General features: G+C 41.0%; 1 protein-coding gene and 1 long non-coding RNA gene across 3 annotated transcripts in view; one reads left to right on the top strand and one right to left on the bottom strand.

Annotated features, from left to right (window-relative positions):
- LOC120542545 (Kv channel-interacting protein 2-like) overlaps nt 1-25,696 on the top strand; it is a 718,730-nt gene that overhangs the window by 235,584 nt on the left and 457,450 nt on the right. The gene's annotated exons all lie outside the window — the stretch shown is intronic.
- LOC120542571 overlaps nt 11,871-25,696 on the bottom strand; it is a 33,231-nt gene continuing 19,405 nt past the window's right edge. Inside the window, exons 2-3 of the long non-coding RNA XR_005636207.1 lie at nt 16,336-16,487; nt 11,871-13,261 (exon numbers count right to left, since the gene is read on the bottom strand). This is a non-coding gene — a long non-coding RNA (uncharacterized LOC120542571). The remainder of the gene's footprint in view (nt 13,262-16,335; nt 16,488-25,696) is intronic.

Here is a 25,696-nt window from a genome sequence, read left to right as displayed (position 1 = left end):
CATAATGTCTGAATTCCATTCTTCCTAAACTTTGATACAACATTAATTTTTAAACACCCGGAAGTCAATTTCACAGCATCAGTTAGAGCATGAAGTGTTGTGTACTGTTACATTTTTGGGGCCCATGTCATGCACTTAATGTATGGGCACAATGAGCACTGACCAGGGGCCCCAGGAGCATAAGGGCCCACAATATTTCTGATGCCTGTGTATGTTTCTGTTTTGCTATCAAAGCAGGGACCCCAGCACACTACTGTGCCCGGGGTCTTATGATACTGTTAAGACAGCCCTGTGGGGTGGAGCCAATTCCTAATGTTTTGGGCATAAGGTAAGAGCCAACTGTCCATCACAGGGTACACAAACCCACCACACCATTTACAGATTACAGAATTACAGATAAATCTGACCCATATGTTCTCCTGGTTTATACTTGGGGCTTTCTTTCACATGTGGATGTTAGATTGATTGGCTTCTAATTTAATTAGTAATAATGAATGTGCTTTGAGAAGGACTGGCACCCCATCCAAGGTATGCCTCTGCGTTCCGTGCCAGTTAGGTTGACTGATGACTCTAAACTGGCCTGGTTTGAGTGAGGGAGGAAGTGTGAAAGTGTTGTTTAAAGTACCCAACAGCCATTGTTAAGTAAAAGCAAAGACACCTTTCTGGAAAGTGACTTAAATAAAAGTAAAATCTGCCTGAAAGAAAACAACTCAAGTAGAAGTGTTAAAGTGTCTGATATGAAGTGTACTCAAGTATCAAAAGTACAAGTAACTGTAGGATCAGTCTCTCTTTTATTTATAGTCAGAAAGTTCTTAGAAGCTTAAAATTGACTTTATTTTTGGGAGCGAATCGTATTATAATCACTAAAGTATTGTAACAAGCTCTGGGCCCGGACCTCAGGTAGCAGCGAACTGTCTGAGAGGCCGTGGACACAGCACTTAGAAGAGCACTTCTATCAGACGCGTCTCCGAGCTGCTGAAGCCAATTGGGTCAGATGTGTCACCACCAGCGATCCTCGAATTGGACCCTGGACTTGGGTTGGCTCATAGAGAGCCAGGGAATATTGTGACACATAGATTGCCTCTGACAAAAAGACAAGCAGCCAGGAGCATGTGGCACAGCAGTAGGGAGATACAGTGCTGAAGATGCCAACAGTCCTATTTAGGGCCACTCACCAGCAATTTTGCAAATAAGAGACTAATTCCACTTACCCCCAGGCTGATACAATGGCAGAACTACATTTCTGTGGATCTGAAGCTTGAACTGCTATGGGGGCTTGGGATATAGCAGGTCTCCTGCTCAAAATGGATGGCCAATTTATAAGTAAATAATTGCCACACTTGTGGCTTAAGGAGGGAGCATGGTAGTGTGGCCAGGTGCAGTTCCTAGGCTTGATACGGGCATGGGCATTTCCACACTGAAGTGCACACATGCGTGAACGCCAATGTCCATAATTGATGCCGGGAGTGGCTAATTGCCACACCTGAGCCACGTTCCCATTATAAAAGGAGAAGCACAAGTGCGGAGGGGAGAAAGAAAGAGAGAGAACAGAGGTTAATGAAAAGTAGAAGTAGAAGTAAAAGACAGCGTCAGGAAGTGCAGAGAGCTGGTGAGGGAGGAAGTGACCGAGTGAGAGCAGGCTTGCTGGTGGATGCAGGCAGCTTGGAGGAGAGCCCCTCAGCAGGAGTGTATGGCCGACACTCGGTGGGGGCAGCAGGAATCAGTCTGAGTGATCTCCAGGAGCTGGAGTGACGAAGAAGGTGGTTGGCTTACTGCATAAGGCCACCAGAGTCTGTGAGTCTTAGGAGAGTGAGCCCCATCGTGAGCACCCTGATCGCTGAGGAACTTGAGTCTCAGTCCGGGAAAGTGGTTGTACAGAGCCAGGGGATGGAAGGCTACCGGACCAGTATTGAAGGCCCTCCTCTGTTGCAGGTCCCTGATGGGAGAAGCAGGGGAGCCAGCAGCTAAAAGAAGGCACATGGCTTTTATAAAGGGGACTGCTTCCAGCCATTGTTTTTAACCTTGTTTTAAAGGATTTATTTATTGGATTATTTAACCTCCTCTTTTATTCACCCTGTTTCTATGGATTATTCATTTATTAGCTTGGAATCACTGCACTTTCTTTTTGGACACTGTTTATTTGAGTATTTTTTAACACAAGTACTTTTTCACTTTTTGCACCATCCCCTTGCTCAGTTTGATTTGTCCCCATCAGACCAGCTCATCTGGTTACATTACCAACGGTGTTGGGTTCAAGGGCTTCCGAAGCAGGAAGTGGAAGCATGGAGTAGGCCCACGCTGTCATAGGGCTCACTCTCAGCCAACAATGTGGTCTGGGTAACCACTGTTATCTTCTTCAGTGGGGTTGTTCCTTGACAGATCACCACAATTTTTTTTTAAAAATGTAACCACTACATCTCAGATTTTTATTAAAATTGCAGTACTGGATTATCACACGTCAAGTCGCAGGTGTCAGTACGGGTTTCCTATGCCTTATAGTTTTCAAGTTATGGAGGGATGAAAATTTAAGTCGCTTCTGGAACCCTTCTGAGATAAGGAGCACTGAAGTTTACGCTTCATTAATTTCATAGCAGGTCCTCCCATGACAGTATGTATGAGTCATGTAACTGCAACTTGATGGAACAACATTCAAAGTGTGTGAACGTCTTAATAACTGTATCCTGAATCAGTGGGGTGGGCTCTAACAGGAAAGGCATGCAGACTTCCTTGAGGACCTAATCTGTTTCTGAAACCCCCTTTGTAAAGTGAGCTTTCAAAATATGAACAATTAATTGGTTTTCGTTTAAATCAAGTGTCTGCTGGCCCCATAACAGGCCCATATTTTTGCTCAAATAACACCTAACTATAAAAAATTGGCAGAATTAGTTTAATGATGACAGGAAGGATCAAAACAATCTTAATAAGCCTTTGCATTTCATTAAGTAATGATTAATTAAGCGTTTTACCTAGATTTTATCACTTCCTAGTTTCACATTTAAAGGACTGGCCTTTCAGTTTTTCCTGTGGTTTTCCAAATAGTTTATGACTGTTTTGGAGCCCTGATGCTCAAGATAATGTGAGAAGACATGTGAGCAACACACGTAACAGCTGTGTTATCAATGTCACGTGTCACCATCGTCCAGCCCCGCCCCATTCTGTAAACTCCAGCTTGGTGCACGTAGAATAGACTGTGTAGATGACCAAAGGATAGCACCAGCAGCACACGTTTGAAAAGTGGAGAAGTGTTTATTTCAGGTAATTAATCATTAATTGTTTTCTGCTTTAATATTGCAGTACTAAATGTCGGTAGCAAAATATTTTGTGTAAATTGGACCATTTTTGTTTAAAAATGTTGACATTAAAGTGAAAGTAGACAGAACATTTGCTATATGTAAGAAATATTCTCTAAACATACTCAAGTATAGTAGCAAAGTAGAACACAGCTGGATGAATGAGTTGCATCCCATCAAGGATTTTTTGCTCAACCAACTCTGAGCATTACTTCCAGTAGCATGTTTTGTGAAGGCATGGCAAATAAAAAATAAGGGAGCAAATGATATAGGCAGAGTGTGCAACAGAGTAAAATCACAATTACCGTATATACTCGCATTTAAGTTCTCCCATAGATATGTCAGGACTTGATTTTAGCGTATAATTTCTGGTATTTTATAATGTCGGTCGTATAAGTCTAATATGGAAAACTCACACTATTTGTCCAAAAGATTATGATATGAGAGAGTAACCACGGAGCACACTGCCTTTTTTTTCTATGCATTGTGCCTACCTGACCACACAGTAATACCCAAACTGTTTTGTGTTTTTTGTATCTCACACCCTCATACACCTTTATCGTAAGAGCATCCCTTATCTATGATAGAGCGTTCGATCAGAAGAAAATATGAAGCTGGTTTTAAATTAAAAGCTGTTGAAGTGGTGAAAGAAATTGGTAACCAAAATTCGATGTGTCTGAGAAACTGGTGCGAGATTGAAGAAGGCAAGAAGATATTTAAGTGTTGTATTTTTGATCGGTCGTATAAGTCGAGTGTGATTTTATGATTGATTTTTCAGGTTTCAAGACCTACCTTATACGCGAGTATATACGGTGAACAGATTTAGACACCACAAACCAATTATCCCCATGTATAGCTCATGCTGTGTTGCTCTACCCGAGGATATGGTAACAAAAAAGAAGTGAGGACAATATGCTTGAGAGAGTAAGCTCAATGACACTCACTGATACCATTCAATCCATAAACATTCGAGGAGAACATGTAAACTTCTCAGGGCTGTGAGACAGGAACGACAGCCCTGATCTACCACTCTGCCTATGCTAAAGCATCAGAGCTAATCGTACTAAACTTCAGTCCGGTTAAAACTAAATGTATGCCTATAAGCTCTTGTCACTTGATTGCATGCCATGTGCTTGCTCAAGCTTTCTCTCACTAGACCGCTGAAGCACACTTGTGCATGATTTTTGCATCAGCTGAAATAACGCAATCATTTTTGCTTTGCGCCTTCCTCCACCATAACCTATCGTCTAGATGGGAGGAGCGAAAGCTTTAGATTCGTCAAAATCTAATTGGATCTTGATGTTTTAGGGTCCCCTGATACCGAAAACATTGATATCTCAGTAATGGGTGTGTGTATCTATATGTGTGTCACAGTTTCTTGAGGATGGTCCAGAGCTAAAACGTCTGGACAGAAAAATACCAAACTCAAAAATTAAGCCTGTTATGAGATGACGTTGAGCAGATTAGTTTTTGAGCCTAATTGTGCAAGACAAGGAGGCACTCTAGAGGAACCCTCAAATACTGTAATTCTGCAATTAATTATAAACTCTTTTCATTTCCGTGGTGCAAAGTTTACTAATTCTCATGTACGATTTTTTTGTTTTTGGAGTGCCGAGAATAACTTCTATAGAGTGAAAAACAGTGAGTGAAGGAGAGTGTGACTTTTTCAGTGATTATTGTCTAATTCTTTATAGTACAGAGATGGAAGTTCACATCTGGGCATCAACATTCAATAATATCAATAAGAGTGCTTGGAGACAATTCTTTGAGGTGAATCCATTCCTCAGGCCCTAAAGGGTGCCGTGGAAAAAGACGCGCATCTGAGTAAAGCACATATCTGTCCTCCTTTTTAAGTGGCAGATTCTCACAGAAATGTTTTCCTTTTTTCTTGTTTTTTCTTCCTAAAATGACATGGATACAATAATTTGAAGTATTATGTGCAACCTGAAGGCACAAATCAGTACTCAATCACACTCTTGTCTTTAAAAAAAAGTTTGAATGCTTTTGTTTTCATGTTTAATGGTGTCCTTTACCTTCATTATGAGGAACAAGAGTGGGCAAGGGATTTTTAAAATTTATAAAAAATGCTTCTCTTTAGAACACAATTTCACGTGGGCAATTAATACATATACCAAGATAATGAAAAAATAAGTTCTGTTTGAAAAATACTGAGCTTATTCTTTGAAAAAGAGAAAATAAGGTGCATGGTAGCTGCTCCGTTAAAAAACACTTCACCAAGACCACAACTCACGACCCGCCAATTAAATAAATTGATGGATGAATAGATGCTTGCCTTTCAAGCTCCTTCAGTTAAACTTAGTACAAATCAGAAAGTGTGCCTCCTGCAGTTTACCCTCTCTTCCACTAGGGGGTAGCAATCCCCAAGAATAGGGTAGCTTGCTCATCTGCGGCCAGTTGGGTTTGAGGCATCTCTTACAGCATTCAGTTTATGACTCTGAAATGTTGTAGATCAGGGGTGCCCACACTTTTTCAGCTTGCGATCTACTTTTAAAATGACCAGGTCGAAATGATCTACCTACATTAAAAATGCTATATATATATATATATATATATATACATATATATATATATATACTGAGTATACTTTATACATAACATATATGTTGTTGTACCTTGCATAACTGAATAACCTTTATGGCACAATAACAATTCAATACATTTATGGTCACTACAGTATTTTGATTTAATAATCTTCATGTCAGAAAAGGCAGACTCGCATAAATAAGTACAGCCGAATAATGCAGTCAAGGAGCTTTTGAATTCAGCCGAGTGAAAAATGACGGCTGTCCGATTAACTGCGATTTTAGTTCCCTCTCCTTTCTCTTTCTCAGATAGCTTTTCGGAAGGAAGTCAGTTTCGAAGTTTTTATAAACAGTTTGAAAGTGCCTTTCCACATTTTCCTTCATTGGAATAGCAATGATAGATTGACAGATCAGACAAACGCACTTCGATTGTGACATAGTGAGAAAACAAATCCTCTTACAATTCCACATAAAGCCCATATTCTCCCCAAACAATCCTTCTTTAGTCGATATAAATTGGAAGGCTAACTAGATCACAGCTGGAGTTTTGCAGTAGCTCACGCGTTTGATCGTGCGTGCGGGGTGACCAGTGTGTTAGAAGAAAGGAGATCTCAGACTGACTGCCCTGTATGTCAATCAAGTGGCAAATGCCATAGGGAGAATATATGATGGACGAACGTTTAAAAAAATTTTTTTGGAATGCAACGCGATCTACCTGCACTACCTTTGCAATCTACCGGTCGATCGTGATTGACACATTGGGTACCCCTGTTGTAGACATTTTTTAAAACAACAGTATGAGTATAAACATATCTTTTTTTAAACCATGTCTTCTGTGGCTATTTCAAATGGAGACTAGCATGAAAATTGAGTGGAAGAGATTTAAGAACAAGCTGGAAGCAACAGTTATACAGAAGCAAGAGTAGAAGCACTAACAATCTGAACTAAGCCAACTTACAGAAAGGGCAAAACTAAACATCAACATAAATTTTTGGTCAAAATCATTAATAATTCCCTAAAGATGTGGCTTATACCCCAAAGAGCATATGGCTGTGACATCACACACCCCACAGTGTGCTGCTATATCAACCAGCAGCCATAGTGGCAGTCTCTGTCATGTAACTAGTATGACAGAAAAAACAAATAACAGTAGCACAAAATGCTGCAATTGTATCTTAAATGTTTTTACTGCTGTCCAAATGTCTGGTTGTATCAAATAAGATTTGGTCCAAACCCTCAGAAATTGCAGCCCAGGGTTCATTTGATATACTATAGCAGCTCTCAATGTTTGTCACTGCCCCAGTACATCTTGTTATGTAGCTTATCCTGGATCTTTGTGAATCATGCAGTGACCTCACATCAGCAGAAATAGCTGACTGTTTCGAAGTTTTGATTAATCGATCTCGGACATCCTGAACTCACAACTGTCGCATACTGTACTGATTGTGCATGGGCTCTGTTCCTGGCTCCAGTCAGACAAGAACATCTAAGACTGCCTTGAAGATTGACTAAAAAGCACATTTCACTGATTATTGTGCTTATTTTTTATGGTGTACTGGGTATTGCATGTTTTAGGCAACCATATTGCTCTTTTTCACATTGCTTTACTTACTGACTATATAATTTCCTAATCTGTAAGAATCATGATGTCTATGAGGTATATGGCTAATGAATTGTTCAACATTTATCCATTGTATTAGATAAATATCAACAAATAAACAAAACAAAAAGTATATATGCACAAGTTCAACTCATTCCTTATTTCTGAGGACTCTAAGATTGCTTCACATGGGTGTTGCTACCCAATCCCAAAATGTGTTGCTACAACTCCCACTAGGGATCCATTACTCCCAGTGCATGCTCCCTATTCTTCTACCTCTTGTTAAATCAAAACTTTGGTGTCAGAGGTCACCTTCAAATTTCCATCTGGTGTTCCTTTATGTCATGGGTGTCAAACTCTGGTCCTGGTGGGCTGTAGTGGCTGCAGGTTTTCATTCTAACCATCTTCTTAATTAGTGACCAGTTTTTGCTGCTAATTAATTTTTTTTAACTCAGTTTTAATTAACTTGACTCAGGCACCTTTGTTGTTCCTTTTTCCTTAATTAGCAGCCAAACAATAATGAGACACAAAACGAGCCTCCACATGACCAGCTAACCACAGTATCTGAAAATAAAGGAAGGTGATGATCTTAGTAAGGTTAATCTGCTCAGGTCACCAAAACATTTTAATGGGGTTCTTAGAAAAAACAGAAAATCAACAGTTTTGGAAATGTCTGCTGTGGTGGAATGAGTGCAGAAACAAGCCATGGAATTAAATAATAGGTTCTATGTCAGGACTTACAGAGAATGCAGTTTGCTGTGTTTTAGTGCAACGTGGCTAACAACTAACATCCCAGATGCTAACGTGGAGCTACCCGGGTTTAGCACTGTTAGAGCGGACAGAGACACAAATACCTGCGGGAAGCAGAAAGGAGGAGGTATCGCTCTCTATGTCAATACAGGGTGGTGCAACTCTGCTCATATAAACATTAAAATCTCCACTTGCTGCAGGGACATCGAACTGTTGGCCGTAAGTTTGCGTCCCTATTACTTTCCTAGAGAGTTTGGACACGTGATTGCTGTTATTGTTTACATCCCTCCTCGGGTGGACGTGGAGATAGCGGGTGACATCATCTATTCCACGGTTGCTAAGTTACAAACACAGCACACTGAGGCACTTGTGCTAATCGCTGGAGACTAGCCATGTGACGCTGGACAAAACATTACCTGTCTTCTCCCAGTGGGTGTATTGTAACACCCGTGGAAATAGGACTATTGACCTACTGTATGCAAACGATAAAGACGCATACAGCACCACCCTGCTGCCTGCGCTTTGGAAAGCAGATCATAACCTGGTTCTGCTTCAGCATCACTACAAACCAAGAGTGAGGGAGCTACCAAAACCACACGCTCATTCAGGAAGTGGTCCCCTGAGGCAGAGCAGGCTCTGAGAGACTGCTTTGGAACTACGAACTGGGATATCCTGCAGGGATCACATATTGAGAACATTGAGGAGGTTGTTGACTGCACTACTGACTACATCAACTTCTGTATGGACATTGTAGTTCCAGTAAGAACAGTACGCTGCTATGCTAACAACAAGCCATGGATTACAAGTGACATCAAGGGCCTTTTGAACCAGAAGAAAAGGGCTTTTAAAGGCGGTGATCAGCATGAACTCAAGCGCGTGCAGATGGAACGCTGAGTCCAGCTCAAGGCTGCGAAGGAGCAGTACAGGAGAAAGCTGGAGCAGAAGTTGCAGAATAACAGCATGAAGGAAGTGTGGGATGGGATGAAGATCATTACTGGTTGCAGCTCGAAGCGGGGTGCCACCATTGAGAGAGACGTGGAGAGAGCAAACCAGATGAACAACTTCTTCAACAGGTTTGACCACCCTAACCCACTCTCACCTCAGAGTACTTCATCCTCCACCCATCCTTCTGCTGATACCAGCCTAGGAGAGAGTTTCCCCCAACCCACAATTACAGCAGCCCAGGTAAGCAGAGAGCTGAGGAGACTTTGTGCCAGCAAAGCAGCGGGTCCAGATGGAGTATCGCCATGACTGCTGAAGGCCTGTGCATTGGAGCTGGGGAGTCCTCTTTAACCTGAGCCTGGAACAGGGGGGAGGCCTGAGGCTTTGGAAAATATCTTGCATCACCCCAGTCCCAAAGGTATCACGTCTTAGTGAGCTGAACAACTTCCGGCCTGTCGCTCTGATGTCACATGTAATGAAGACCATGGAGTGGCTGCTGCTTTACCACCTGAGGCCACAGGTTCGCCACACCCTCGATCCTCTGCAGTTCGCATACCAGGAGAAGGTGGGAGTGGAGGATGCCATCATCTATATGCTACACCGATCCCTCTCCCACTTGGACAGAGGCAGTGGTGTTATAAGAATTGTGTTTCTGGACTTCTCTAGCGCCGTCAACACCATCCAACCTCTGCTCCTTAGGGACAAGCTGACAGAGATGGGAGTAGATTCATACCTGGTGGCATGGATCATGAACTATCTTACAGACAGACCTCAGTATGTGCGTCTCGGGAACTGCCGGTCTGACATTCTGGTCAGCAACACAGGAGTGCCGTAGGGGACTGTACTTTTTCTGGTCCTGTTCAGCCTATATACATTGGACTTCCCATACAACTCAGAGTCCTGCCACGTGCAAAAGTTTACAGACGACACTGCTATTGTGGGCTGCATCAGGAGTGGGCAGGAGAAGGAGTATAGGAAACTAATCAAGGACTTTGTTAAATGGTGCAACTCAAACCACCTACAACTGAACACCAGCAAAACCAAGGAGCTGGTGGTGGATTTTAGGAGGACCAGGCCCCTCATGGACCCTGTGATCATCAGAGGTGACTATGTGCAGAGGGTACAGACCTATAAATACCTGGGAGTGCAGCTGGATGATAAATTGGACTGGACTGCCAATAATGATGCTCTGTGCAAGAAAGGACAGAGCCGACTATACTTCCTTAGAAGGCTGGTGTCCTTCAACATCTGCAATAAGATGCTGCAGATGTTCTATCAGACGGTTGTGGCGAGTGCCCTCTTCTACGCGAAGGCAGCATAAAGAAGAGGAATGCCTCATGCCTGGACAAACTGGTGAGGAAGGCAGGCTCTATTGTAGACATGGAGCTGGACAGTTTGACATCCGTGGCGGAGCGACGGGTGCTGAGCAGGCTCCTGTCAATCATGGAGAATCCACTGCATCCACTGAACAGTATCATCTCCAGACAGAGGAGCAGCTTCAGTGCCAGCCTGCTGTCACTGTCCTCCTCCACTGACAGACTGAGGAGATCGTTCCTCCTCCACACTATGCGACTCTTCAATTCCACCCGGGGGGGTAAACGTTAACATTATACAAAATTGTCTGTCTGCTATACCTTCATTTCTATCACTCTTTAATTTAATATTGTTCTTTATCAGTATGCTGCTGCTGGAGTATACGAATTTCCCCTTGGTATCTATCTATCTAATTAAGACACTGGCTGGAGTGAAATTGGTTGGAGTTTGAAGCCCCAACTTAGCTGGTCATCTGTTGGCTTGTTTCATGTCTTATTTTTGTTTGGCTGCCATTTAATGAAGAAAAGAATCAATTCAGAGGATTGAATCCTTAAAAAAAGGGCTATTAAATTGAAGGAAAAGGGAGTTAATTAGCAGTGAAAACAGGTCACTAATTAGGAAAAGGGTTAGAATGAAAACCTGCAGCCACTGCGGCCATCCAGGCCCGGAGTTTAACACCCCTGCTTTAAGTGAAATGATTGTAACAGCAGGGTCACCTGCTGATGAGCTTTTACAAAACTCTCCTCTCATCTCCAAGCACACTAGTGCATGTTGACGTTACTTCCAGACAAAGGCCTTGAAACACATTTAGGGTTATTCTGGTTAAAATATGGTATGGACATGCAGAGTGGCCGAGGATTATTATAAGCACTGAAAAGCCACGAGACGATTGAGAAATGAGGGTTTATGATCAAAAGACAAATGAGGGTCAGAATACTGGCGGAGTCAAGCGCAGCAAACAAACATTTAAACAAAGTCAAATATCACAATCAGAAAAATGGTCATGATCAGAACACAAAATCCTACTGCCAAGGTTTACTTGAAAGAAATCTAACTATTGCTATGATGATTAAGAGCTTTTACCTACTGAGGGTTAATATCTGTGTGTGATCACCATCATATTTATATTTTTACATCTTATGAACTCACAAGCACAATTAACGAGATCATGTGATCAAATCCACAGTGTCACATATTGAGGCTAAGGATCTGTGCTGGTATCCCAAAGGTTGCCGGTTCAAATCCCTGTCACTGCCAAAAGAGATCCTACTCTGCTGGGCCCTTGAGCAAGACCCTTAACCTGTAATTGCTCCAGGGGCACCGTACAATGGCTGACCCTGCGCTCTGACCCCAAGGGGTATGTGAAAGCTAACAAATTCCTAATACAAGAAATTGTATAAGGCGAAATAAAGAAAAAAAAAAAAGGAAACCAAAGGGTAATGAAGATCAGCTCCTGCAAAACGTGAAAATAATGCCAGAAATTGATTCTTCATGTGTGAAAAAATCACAACAGACAAAAGGTACATATAAGCCAAACACTAATATTACAATTACAATAGGGAAACAACACTTCTGGGTCATAGATGGCCTTTGGTTTTGGTGAGCTCTCCCTTTCTTTACCTCCAAAATGTGGCCTGAAGTAATAGAACTTGCCTCCTTCAGTCCTCCGTAGCTTTAAAAATTAACAGGTTAGCTATACTTAATGTGTGTTGGTTGCTTCGTTCCCAGGCATTTGCTGAACATGTTGCCACAAAACATTCTATGAACTCTTAAAAGATTTAAATTTTGGTCCATCGTGTACCTCAACCACACCACTGGCATGCTGACATTCTCAAAATTGATACCCCATGTTACTCTTTCTCTCTCCCACTGCCTCCTTCTCTTTCATTTTGGTGGGACTTCTACCCGTGACCATCTCTTTCCCCCTGGAAAAGTATTTACAAGAGCTCCACAGTCTACACTACAGCAGAAGTAAAGTGGCAACTGCCCCATAGTGAGCCCAGTACTAGAAGGCTTCACCTTTCACTGGTCGGAGGTACACTACTATGGAGGGACCGAGTGCACTGTCTGTGTGACAAACAAGAATGACTCTCAGAAAAGAAAAGGGCACCTCTTTATTCGTATGTAACATTACACCCAAAATGTCAGAGATGGGCTCTCATAGGCTCCACCACGAGAGATTAGCCATGGATAATGTCGTTCAGGAAGCAACAATGCAGATGTGAAGTATAAAAAAGAATTAAACTTAAAAAATCCAACTAAAGAATAAAAAACATAACACACCATAATAATCTTAAAGAGCTGAAGATTGTGACAATGTGGTGGTGCGTCACTTCCTGGTTAACCCATCCATAGATCCTGACTTAATGTTTCTCTCTCTCGGACCCTCCAGGCTCAATGTGGCCAGAAACTCCACAGGATTCTCCTCAAGGCATCAATTCTGTTAGCGGCCAATGCTCTGGGATTTGTGCCCCAGCTCTGCTTCTTTCAAATATCATCTCTTGATTCTTCTCCTCAACTGTATAAAGTTGGCTATCTTTTTACTCCTACATTGCAGCCACTTTCAAATGAAGTTAATTTCTCAGTGCCACATTGTGAGTCACAGGCAGGGACTGAATAAACAATTTGGAGTTTTCCAGGCCATAGACTTGATCACAAGGCTACATAGCTTTCTATGCTGCATAATCCAGCAATCCTCTTGCTCCCATTATTTGAGTCCTTGTGTTCTTGATCCCCTTGTCATTTCTCTATATGGATTATGTCCATGAGGGTCTTCACCTTGTGCTGGCATGCTGAGGGTTTTTTTCTGTTTTTTTTTTTCCCTGTGGTTGAGACAAAAGGTTTGGGTTGGTTAAAAATTGGGGATTTGTTGCTTTTGCTGTCCTTTTTATTGTATTCATATATTGTGAAGCAGTGAAGTCCTTGACTTCCAATTCTTTTTTACCTCAGGACTCTCAGACCTCATTCTTAACCACCAGAGAGAATTTGTCAATCACCTCTTTGATTGACCAAGAAAAAAAACTACCACCAGTGACTGGCTTCTCCCCTCTCCCCTGTTATGTGCACTCACAGATCTGAGCTTGTAGCAGATTAGAATTTTCATTTGTCTGGATGGCTAAGTGAGATTACTAAAATCTCTTCTCTGTGTTACTCTCTGCAACCCCTTCGACTAATATGTGGATTTTTAAGTGGGACGTGGGCAGAAGGTTTGTAAGCAGTACGCGGAAAGCCATGCTTAATGTAAAAGCCTTTGTAGTCAAAGTAATACTAGGGTGTTGTACCGTGAAGAAGGGGCCTGAGTTGCCTCGAAAGCTTGCATGTTATAATCTTTTTAGTTAGCCAATAAAAGCTGTCATTTTGCTTGACTTTTCACTATAGTCAAAGTAAGTAATTTCAACAAGATCAGGTTTATATATATATATATATATATAACTGTGCTGCAGCCTCCACATACTTCATTCAGTGTGACTGTCACCAAACAGTTAGTGCCGTCTGTTGTTTGTGAATAGTAAATGCGGCAGTCTAAAGCTGGCCAGAGACAAAATGAAGCAGTAAAAGTGCAAAACCAATTGCCATTCAGAATAATCCTTGGAGCATCACATGAATATCTTAACGTAGGCTGCAAGACAAAAGTAGCCATAAGAAGACTTGTCAAAGCTTTTTATATCGTGTTCATTTTTTTCTATATTCCCCTTCACTGTCAAGCGATTTTTTTGAGACAAGCCGCTAAAGTACAATAGAGCACTTTGAAGACAACCAAGTAGAATACGTGATGACATGAACCATCTTTTATCAATGAAGAGACATATTGTCATTCAGTTTTGGATGCCAGTGCCTTCCACTTTCATGGGTTGATCCTTCAGTGTTCAAATGACTTCCAGGTCTTTTGCCAAAATATGCAGATTTAATACTGCTTGCCAAAGGAAAGATTATTTAGATTCTAGATGGACAAGGTATTAACAAGACAAAAGCATAATTTTAGCAATAAGACGTCCTTTTGTCCCTGGTATCCATGCTCTTGCCCAGATGTAATGTTTTCTGCCATCCTCAAAAGGGTGGCAATGTTCAGTAATCAAAAGCAAGTGGCTGGCATAAGATAGCAAATGTTTGTATGTCACGTCTCCTGGCATCCACAACAGGGCCAGAATACCCAGCGAAGATAAGTAACAAGAAGCATGAAGAAAGAGAGAAGTAAGGCATTTCCTGCAAACACAGCTTCATAAACATAAGACGCGAGCGAAACTGGCAAAAGTGCCATTGTATCATTAATCCTATTTAATAAACGGGTGTTTTGCTATGCTAGTTTTATTGATTTTATTGTAATCATTCCATACAAATAGATCAATTTTTACAAAATTAGGATCAAAAACAAATCAACCCCCACCCCTGAGAAAGAGAGCATGGCCAACAGAGTAAAACTTAAAGCCAGTAAAAATAAGTAAATTGATAAGTTTAATAAGCGGATAAAGATAAATGGAGAAGAAAAAGAAATGGAAAGAGAATCTACTTCCTCAGTGCTTTAGAGATTAATCTAAAATGTTATTAATTAGATCCTGCCAGGTTTTGAAAAAGTTGTGCACAGATCCTCTAACAGAGAATTAGATTTTTTTCCAATTTCAAATAGTATAAAACATCAGCTACCCACTGACTTAAAAGAGGAGAGTTAGGATTCTTTCAGTTTAGCAAAATAAGTCTGCGTGCCAATAATGTAGTGAAGGCAATCACAGTTTGTTTGTCCTTCTCCACTTTAAGCCCATCTGAGAGTCCACCAAACACAGCTGTTAGGGTTAGGAGGGATTGTGACACCATGGCTGTCTGAAAGGCATTTAAAGATTTTGGTCCAGAATGATGTTAATTTGGTGCAGGACCAAAACATGTGACCCAGTGAATCTGGAACTTGATTGTAGCGTTCACAAGTTAGATCTTGCCCTGGAAACATTTTGGACAATTTTAAATGAGACAGATGTGCTCGATATATAATTTTGAGTTGAGTAATATTATGCTTTGCGCATATGGAGCTTGAGTGAATTCTCTGCATTGCTACCTTTTACTCCTTTTCTGATATGATGAGTGATAGATCTTTTTCCTACTGTCCTCTTGGATCTTTGAAAGGTTTTATATATAAAAATGCTTTTATATATTGCAGAAATGTCTTCCATAATCTTGTTGGACTGTAGAATGACAACACATTGAAGAAGACAAAACTGTGATATTTGTTGGATTATGGGTAGACTCTGTACTGAAAAAGAGGAAAATTGTAAAATGTCCAGGCAGCCTTCACATTTAAGATACAGTACATTTAGTTACAATTTGAATGCTTTTTAAAAAGAATCTGATAATCTTCTATGCAAATGCTGCAGCTCAGATTTATTATATTATAAACAGAACATACACTGACATAGATGAAGTTCTGATTATTTAAACGTGTGCATGACAGTGACTGGTAAGAATTTAAATTTATGAGTCCAAACAAAAACCTAATGTTTGGTTTACAAGAACTACAACTTGACTTGATAATACTAAAAATACTAAGAATGAGACAGTGATACACAGCTAAAGTATAACCACTTCTCTTAAACACAGACGTCAATCATCAAACAGGAAGTCACATGACTGTTACCTATACTAGTAAGAACATAGCTTGACTTTTGAGCACATGTATAGTCACTACACTGTTTAAAAGTCATAGCAGTTGCATTTTTGGGCCAAAGGGCATGTTCTACTCTTATAGGTTAAAGGAATTAAACCTCTTTTGCCTTAAAAACACTATGTGGAATCTACTTCATGTCTTCAAAATGATCAAAGACATTAATAAAGCTTAATCTGGGCATTACAAAGTGTCATGAAGTCATGTAGTTGAAGCAGTGACTCTGCCGGTTGAATGGGAAATTCTTACCTTCTTAAATGAGCTTGATGAATTCAATGAGGTCCTCTAGTGGTAACATTTCTCATGGTTCTGTTGCCAGGCAACAGAGAATGTCACATGGCCAGAGTATGACATGGTGGAGTGAACTTCTTTACACAGCAGGCCCAAGAAAACCAGTGATGCTGCAATAAACATTGAACCCTGTTCCATATGTCATGTTTATTTAGTAACCACAAGGTTAATGAGTGAAGAACAACTAAAACACAGAAACAACATATTGGAATACAATGCTCATTTAAAGAAGCTGCATTGAAATGATAAGGATTTGCAATCCTCCCACATTATGATTGGGAGAAAATCCCATGAGTCGTCAATGTTTAATGAAAAATCTACTATGACAACTTTCACTAATGGAGTTCAGTATTAGTTCTTGTTTATCACGGCCCCGGAGACTGGAGATGTGTTACATGTTTGTTGTAGATGCAAGTAAGAGTTTCACTGTATTCTGTACATGAGACACTACTATAACTATTACTTTTTTAACATTTTATTGAATTTATTAAAAGCAAATAACATTCCATACAAGCATGGCAAACTTGAGAAAACTAAGTTCAAATCAAATCAACCCCCACCCAATTGAAAAAGAGCTAGGACCACCTACCATAGCACAATGAGAATTAAACATTCTCTTTCACCTTTGATTAGAAAAATAACAAATTTTCTTTTAAAGGAACTCTCCAAAACGTGTTTAGACTTTTATTAACATCCCTAATTAAATATGCCTAACCTTTTTATCTTTAGGATGCCTCAGTATCTTCAAGTGATTAGTTCATTTTAAGTCATCAACTTTTCTGACTAGATGGGTAGAATCTGGGGATGCCAGATTTTACACTCTGTCAGCATCAGTCATGTGACATCCATATTTCATCCATCTATTTGTTATCAGTTCAGAGTGCTATGAAGGTACTGTTACCTGCTTGATTTGCCTATAGCATAAAAGTGAAAAAATATCCCGAACCAGTCTACGTTGTGAGAACTCCATGAAAACCCAAGAACTCCATCAAAAAGAAGTAGCTAAAATTGGGAAGGCCACACCTTGACATATACACACAGGTCAGTGAAAGGAGACGACCAGGACAATCAAGCTAAAAGTATATGGAGGCTCTGCAGGGGTCTCTGTATACAATACAGTCCTTATTGCCTACCTTTTAGATAATGGTCATCCTTTGGTCTTTGTTTAAAAGCAGTTGTACTCATAGTAGCTGCTTCATGTCACTAACAAGTTTCTGTTAACACTGTGATAGAAATAATCCTACTTTGTCGCTATCTTGTCTTGTGTTTTTGCCAGTCCCTGTAGTTCATCTAGCACACTATCAGAAGCTGAAAATTGCAATCAAAACTGAAAATGAAGTTCACATTTTCACATTGTAGACTCATTTAGGATGTCACAAATACACACATGGGTGTGGTCAGTCAATTTGTCAGGTAGTGATTGTGCCTCACAGAACTGGAGCAGGAATGTGATTTATATATACAGTGGTGTGAAAAACTATTTGCTCCCTTCCTGATTTCTTATTCTTTTGCATGTTTGTCACACAAAATGTTTCTGATCATCACACACATTTAACCATTAGTCAAATATAACACAAGTAAACACAAAATGCAGTTTTTAAATGATGGTTTTTATTATTCAGGGAGAAAAAAAAATCCAAACCTACATGGCCCTGTGTGAAAAAGTAATTGCCCCCTTGTTCAAAAATAACCTAACTGTGGTGTATCACACCTGAGTTCAATTTCCGTAGCCACCCCCAGGCCTGATTACTGCCACACCTGTTTCAATCAAGAAATCACTTAAATAGGAGCTGCCTGACACAGAGAAGTAGACCAAAAGCACCTCAAAAGCTAGACATCATGCCAAGATCCAAAGAAATCCAGGAACAAATGAGAACAGAAGTAATTGAGATCTATCAGTCTGGTAAAGGTTATAAAGCCATTTCTAAAGCTTTGGGACTCCAGCGAACCACAGTGAGAGCCATTATCCACAAATGGCAAAAACATGGAACAGTGGTGAACCTTCCCAGGAGTGGCCGGCCGACCAAAATTACCCCAAGAGCGCAGAGACGACTCATCCGAGAGGTCACAAAAGACCCCAGGACAACGTCTAAAGAACTGCAGGCCTCACTTGCCTCAATTAAGGTCAGTGTTCACGACTCCACCATAAGAAAGAGACTTGGCAAAAACGGCCTGCATGGCAGATTTCCAAGACGCAAACCACTGTTAAGCAAAAAGAACATTAGCTCGTCTCAATTTTGCTAAGAAACATCTCAATGATTGCCAAGACTTTTGGGAAAATACCTTGTGGACTGATGAGACAAAAGTTGAACTTTTTGGAAGGCAAATGTCCCGTTACATCTGGCGTAAAAGGAACACAGCATTTCAGAAAAAGAACATCATACTAACAGTAAAATATGGTGGTGGTAGTGTGATGGTCTGGGGTTGTTTTGCTGCTTCAGGACCTGGAAGGCTTGCTGTGATAGATGGAACCATGAATTCTACTGTCTACCAAAAAATCCTGAAGGAGAATGTCCGGCCATATGTTCGTCAACTCAAGCTGAAGCGATCTTGGGTGCTGCAACAGGACAATGACCCAAAACACACCAGCAAATCCACCTCTGAATGGCTGAAGAAAAACAAAATGAAGACTTTTGAGTGGCCTAGTCAAAGTCCTGACCTGAATCCAATTGAGATGCTATGGCATGACCTTTAAAAGGCGGTTCATGCTAGAAAACCCTCAACTAAAGCTGAATTACAACAATTCTGCAAAGATGAGTGGGCCAAAATTCCTGCAGAGCGCTGTAAAAGACTCATTGCAAGTTATCGCAAACGCTTGATTGCAGTTATTGCTGCTAAGGGTGGCCCAACCAGTTATTAGGTTCAGGGGGCAATTACTTTTTCACACAGGGCCATGTAGGTTTGGATATTTTTTTCTCCCTAAATAATAAAAACCATCATTTAAAAGCTGCATGTTGTGTTTACTTGTGTTATATTTGACTAATGGTTAAATGTGTTTGATGATCAGAAACATTTTGTGTGATAAACATGCAAAAGAATGAGAAATCAGGAAGGGGGCAAATAGTTTTTCACACCACTGTATGTTCATAATCCGCCAGTGTCAATTTCTTCTAGAATTCTGCTTTACTCTCCTAGTCCAAATACATAACATTAAGTCATTTGGTAATTCTAAGTGGTCCTTTCATGGGTGAAAGTGTGAGGGTATGTCCTGCTATGGACTTGTGTCCCTTCAAGACATTATTTCTGGCTTGTACCTTTCGTAGTGGAAAGAACACTGTCCTTGTTCTTATTAAGTGTTCAATGGGGAAATTAGGGCTTGTAATGCAAAATGCTAGCTTGGCTAATGCAATATACCAATGAACCTAATCATATAATAGTAGTGAAACAGGAAAGTGAGGAGGGCCCGGCCCAGCTCCCTACTCCCAACGTCATGCTTCCTCCTCCCCTCAGCCCACAGCCTCTGTGTTGAATTAGCGCGAATATATCGCTCCTGCAAGCAAACTAAGATTCTTAGCGCGATCAGAGAAGTCGCAAAATCAACCAGAATATTCAACCAAATTATAGAAAAAAACCCGATCTAAATCCATAAGTAGTTTTCTCGTGAAAAGTGGACAGACATACAGACAGACATTGGATTTTATATTATATAATATAATATAATCTATATATATAATTCACTAAGGTAAGACAACCATGGAAAGCACACCAGAAGGGGCGTGGATTCACTAAGCCGCCGACAAGTGAGACACCTATGGCGCACGCAGGAAGGAGCCACGCCCACCAATTCCAAGACCATTGGATACGACGACAACTCACAGAGCCACGCCCACCAACTCGGACGCGGCGACACAGAAAAACCGGCGTCATTTATATTCGTCTGGCGTAGAGGTCACATGCAGTTCCGACCCACGTTGACTGTTAATAGAGGCATGTTTCTCGCGGAGGTGAATCGCCATATGCGACGTGTAAAACTGTTTGCGAGGGGTATCCCATGGGATCCTTAAAACGTTCCTTTACAACTGAGGTTAAAACACAATGAAGTGAGCAGTCTTTAAAAATGAGTTTTCGTTACGACGCTACGACGCGTGCACTATAGCAAACTGTTTTAAACGCTACATACAGCAATTCGCATCAGCGACAAACATGCGTCTTCTTAGATACTCCTGCACTTTGTACACACCCCCCTCCCACCGTGGTCGGGTGTCTTGGTGGATTATATATAGAAAGGCAGCCAAAACCGCACAGAGCAATGAAAAGTCTACGTGAGTCACAGGTGCATCTGGACTGTACAAAGACGACAATGACTCGAGTGACGAGTTGGAGGTGAGCACATGAGCAGGCAGTGTATACTGAACAAGAAATCAGCAGACTAGCATGACGGGGGAGCAGAATGGATGTCCTTCTCCTCTCCTTCCGTTCCACCCTGAGCGCCGCACGGACGATTGTGTGTTGGTTCGTTCCGTGCATTGGTTAAAACCCAATGAAGGAAGCAGTCTTTAAAAACCAATAAGCCCTGTGCCTCTGTTTCATTACCGTCTCATCTGCTTCACCAATGCAGGCCCCGCAACAGGCGATCCAGCTGCGTCATTCCCATGACCCGCCGGGCAGCCAACTGGGTAACCAAAGTCTTTGGGTTCAGGGGGGAGTATGGTTACAAAGCTGAAACTTAAAGGAATTGACGGAAGGGCACCACCAGGTGTGGAGCCTTTCGCTTCATTTGACTGAACACAGGAAACCTCATCCGGCCCGGACACGGACAGGATTGACAGATTGATAGCTCTTTCTCGATTCTGTGGGTGGTGGTGCATGGCAGTTCTTAGTTGGTGGAGCGATTTGGCAGGTTATTTCCAAAAACAAACGAGACTCCCGCCTGCTAAATAGTTACACGACCCAACAGCGGTCGGCGTCCAAATTCTTAGAGGGACAAGTGGCTTTCAGCCACGTGAGATTGAGCATTAACAGGTCTGTGATGCACTTGTATGTCCGGTACTGCACGCGCTACACTGAATGGATCAACGTGTGTCTACCCGACGCGGGGAGGCCGTTGAACCCCATTCGTGATGGAGACCGTGGCTTCCAATTGTTCCCCACGAACGAGAAATTCCCAGTACGTGCGTGTCATACGTTCGCATTGATTATGTCCCTGCCCTTTGTAAAGCCCCCCATGGTCGGGTGACTTGGTGGATTATATACATATGTGTGAACTGTACACAGACGAAAGCGACTCAGGTAGGGAGTTGAGGGCGGGCACATAAGCGGGCAGTGCGTACTGAATGAGCGACGGCGCTCCTCACGGACAATTGTATGTTGGTTCGTAGCGTGCATTGTTGCAATATTACTTGTCTTGGTGGTTTATTAAATTATGGATTTTTTAAATGTTTAATTTTTCCTCTGTGCTTAAAAATCATTTAAAAAGCGGCCTGATTATACAGCGTATGCTACGCCGCGGGTTGGCTAGTATAATATAATATAATATAATATAATATAATATAATATAATATAATATAATATATTACAGGGCAGTGCAGTTGTTGACAGAGTGGCACGAGAGTTCAGGTATCACATTCTGGTCCAGTTTCTATCTGCCTGTTGGGTACATGTCTTCTTCAAAGGCCTGTGTGTCATTTTCTGGTTTCATAAGATCATAAGAAATTTGACAAATGAGAGGTGACCATTCAGTCACCAGTCACTAGCAGCTAAATAATGCTTGCTTATTTAGCTGCTAGTTAAGCACAGGCATAAAGGTTGTCAGGGTTTCTACTACACCTACTGTACATGTCTCAATTGTCTGTTCCAGATTCCTGTGTTAATTAGTACTTCCTGGTTTCAGTCCTTAATTTCCCCTGGTTTCCTTGAGTATGTGAACCACCTTTAAACTCAAAGATTTCTCAAAGTCTTTGAGAATTTTCAAGACCAGGATTAGGTCCCCACATAGCCTCCTCTGCTTGAAACTAAATGAGTTTAATTCTCCAAGTCTGTCAGATGTTTATCTGTTCTTAAGTCCTGGGATGCACTTGGTTGCTCTCCACTGCACAGTTTCAAGTGCTGCTATGTGTTTCTGGTAGTGTGGTGACCAGAACTGCATACAGTACTTCAGATGTGGCCGCACTAGTGCATTATATAGTCTAAGTATAATGCCATTCTATATAAATTCAACTGTTTTAATGATATAAAATTTTGCTTGCCTTTTGATTGCTTCTGCAAATCATTTAGATGATGAGAACATTGTGCAGATATAAAGTCCTAAACACATTTTAGATGTTACTTCCTGCAGGACAGAGTCTCTCGTCATGTATTTATAATTAATGTTCCTGTTGGCCATATGTAGCACTTTGTGATTTTCAGCATTAAACTGCTGTTTCCTCCTACAACTCAAAAGACATGCAGATTAGAGTAATTAGCAACTTGGAAATGCTGCACTGTGAGAAAGTGTGCCTTGGATGGGTGTCATGGAAGTTTCTTCTGTTACACCTTGATATCTTGTCCTGCTTTGAAATGGATGCTTGCTAAAATGTCTTGTGGTGCTCTAAATGAACGCCAATGCATACAGTAAAATCAAGGGACAACACAGATGCTCTCCAAAGAAAGGTTATTGATTGACTGAACTGATGAATGTTGAGCTACAAGTCTGGACTTTACTGTGAACAGTTTCCCAGTAAGCCTAACATACCACCAAATTCTCAAACCCAAATAATCTAGTTCAAGGTTGCAGGAGAATTGGAACAGCACAAGATAGGAAACAACCCTGCACTCACTCGCATATCTGCACAAGTCCACCTTTCAATCAATAATCAAGCTAACAGAGATGTGGGAAGAAAATCTGGAGACTTGGAGGAAAAACCCATATGAACACAAATGAAACATACAAGCTTCCCAGAGAAAGAGTGACCAGGCGTAGATTTTGAACCCAAGATGTTGAATCAATAAGGCAGCAGTGCTCATCACCCTGTTATCATGTGACCCTCAACAAATATTAAATAAACCACAACGTGAGTCAGCTCCAAGTCGTGCCTTGTTTTATTGGTTTAGTTATGCTTCCCCACTGACTAAACCTCCTCTTTGACAGCTGAAAGAGGCCTGATCTGTTTTACCTACTTGAGATGCCAAATCAATGAAAATCGTCAAGATACAGTATGTTAAAAGAATGGTTATTGGACCAGGTCTTAATGGAATTTTAAAAAGCACGTTGGAAATCAATACTGCAGAAGAGTTTCCACTTGAATGATGATGGGAAGTGGACTGCCAGCTCCCTAACAAAAATATTTAAACTCAGGCAAAGGAATTGAATTTGCTGCATCTGCCTAAGAAAAATTTTGCTTTGTGACTGAAAAACAGGAATGTATTTAGCATCATGAGAGGCAAACCATTTCACTGCATATGTTCCAAAGGGAGAATTTAATTAAACCAGAAAGTAATTATTTCTTCATGTTTTTCTAATTAAATAAAGAAGACAACAACACACACCTTTGCAAATAGATTATAATAAACTAGGTGTCATTTACATAATCTTTTTTGTTGATTAAAGGAAGACTGAATGAGGGACGAGAGCTTGAACAGGGGGATTGCTTGACTAGACCCCTATGTCTGATTGACTGCTAATGTGTAAGCTGTGATTAGATGGTACAGATGTATTCTGGGAACTGCTGCAGTTGTGACGAGTAGTCAAAGCTCCACTGGTTGTTGTTACCCTTCTTCTTGACCCTCCCTTAAGAAAGTCATGTTGATATCACAGGAGCTCAACCTTGATCTCAATGATAAACTTCTTTAAATACAGGGTGAGTCAAAATTATGTTAACATTTGAATGGCAGAAACAATTTATTCACAAAACACACTTCATATGTGCAAGATGATTTACAGGAATGCCTCAACCTGTTCGCCATCATGTTCAACACATGTACCATATGTGGCACATAACTTGTCCACAAAAAGTGTATATAAGTATATACATAGCAGTACCATTAGTGTTAACATAATTTGGACTCACCCTGTATATGCAGAACATTACAGTCCATCAAACTATGAAAGTAGGACAAGAATAGAAAATGTCAATTGTCCTAAAGTTGTCCCTGTGCAGATTGTTGAGAAGAGCAAGATCTTTTAATCTAAAGCCATTCATGAGTTATCAGCCTCACACAGTCTCACTGGCATACCTTAGGTTCACATCTACAAGGTACTTCCTTGGCAAATCTAGATGAAAGACATGAACACTCTTAGAGCTGTAGGCCACCAAGGCAGACATTTAGACATATAATGGGTTTGTACTACATGCAATACATACATCCCATAATCTAATCTGATCTACAGTAGTAAACACTCTTCAGTTTTACCAGTATCACAGTAGCACTGACTGCTAAAATGGGACCAAGCCTGCAGTTCACCAGTTGGGAAAGAGGTACTGTATATGCACACTTACTCACTCCTACTTCATTCAAAATGAGCTGATTTAGAGTTGCAGGTCTCAAGTTTAAGATATGCAAAGGAAACAGAGTGCAGTACTTATTGAAAAATAAGATGAACACAGGGAGGATATGTAAAGTCTACACAGGATTTGAACTCTGGAGACAAGTGGCAGTATTGATCAATCACCTTTCTAAATGATCTCATCTCATTCACAAACCTGATTATTTCAATTCATGGTAGAGGGAACAGAACTAATCTGGTCCTGCCACAGATATTCTCAGATAGTTCTGCATTAATGGGGTGTATTGACAAAGGGAAGGGGTGAGATATGATATAGGAGTTGGGTGGATAACTTTGAGAATTGTCTACAACTCTGCAAATCTAAGGAACTGGTTATTGACTTTCAACACACCATGGAGTCTCAATGTCTGGTCAGTATTCAAGGAGTAGATTTGAAAGTGGTGCACTGCTACAACACAGAGGAACTGTATAACAAAGGACAGAGTAACAACAATAACAACATTTAATTATATAACATGTTTTCATGCAAATGATGTAGCTCAAAGTGCTTTACAAGATGAAGAAAGAAAAATATAAAAATAAGATTAGGCAATACTAAGTAACAAAGAATAAAGTAAGGGCCAATAGCCAGGGGGACAGAAAAAAAACTCCAGAGGGCTGAAGAAAAAAACAAAATCTGCAGGGGTTCCGAAGCCATGAGACCACCCAGCCCCCACTGGGCATTCTACCTAACATAAATGATCTCAATCAGTCCTCGTGGCTTTTAAGCTTCATGTAAAAGAATTAGATGATGATGGTCATGTGGACATCTGGCCTTCAATCCATCAATGTAGGGACTGCATGGTGCCTTGATCGGGTGGTGGTGGCACAGATTGAGTAGACAGAGCAGATTTTATT

This window comes from Polypterus senegalus, chromosome 1, assembly GCF_016835505.1.
Source record: "Polypterus senegalus isolate Bchr_013 chromosome 1, ASM1683550v1, whole genome shotgun sequence".
Classification (NCBI taxonomy): Eukaryota; Metazoa; Chordata; class Cladistia; order Polypteriformes; family Polypteridae; genus Polypterus; species Polypterus senegalus.
The sequence above is the reverse complement of the archived record's forward strand: the minus strand, read 5'-3'. Positions and strand labels throughout refer to the sequence as shown.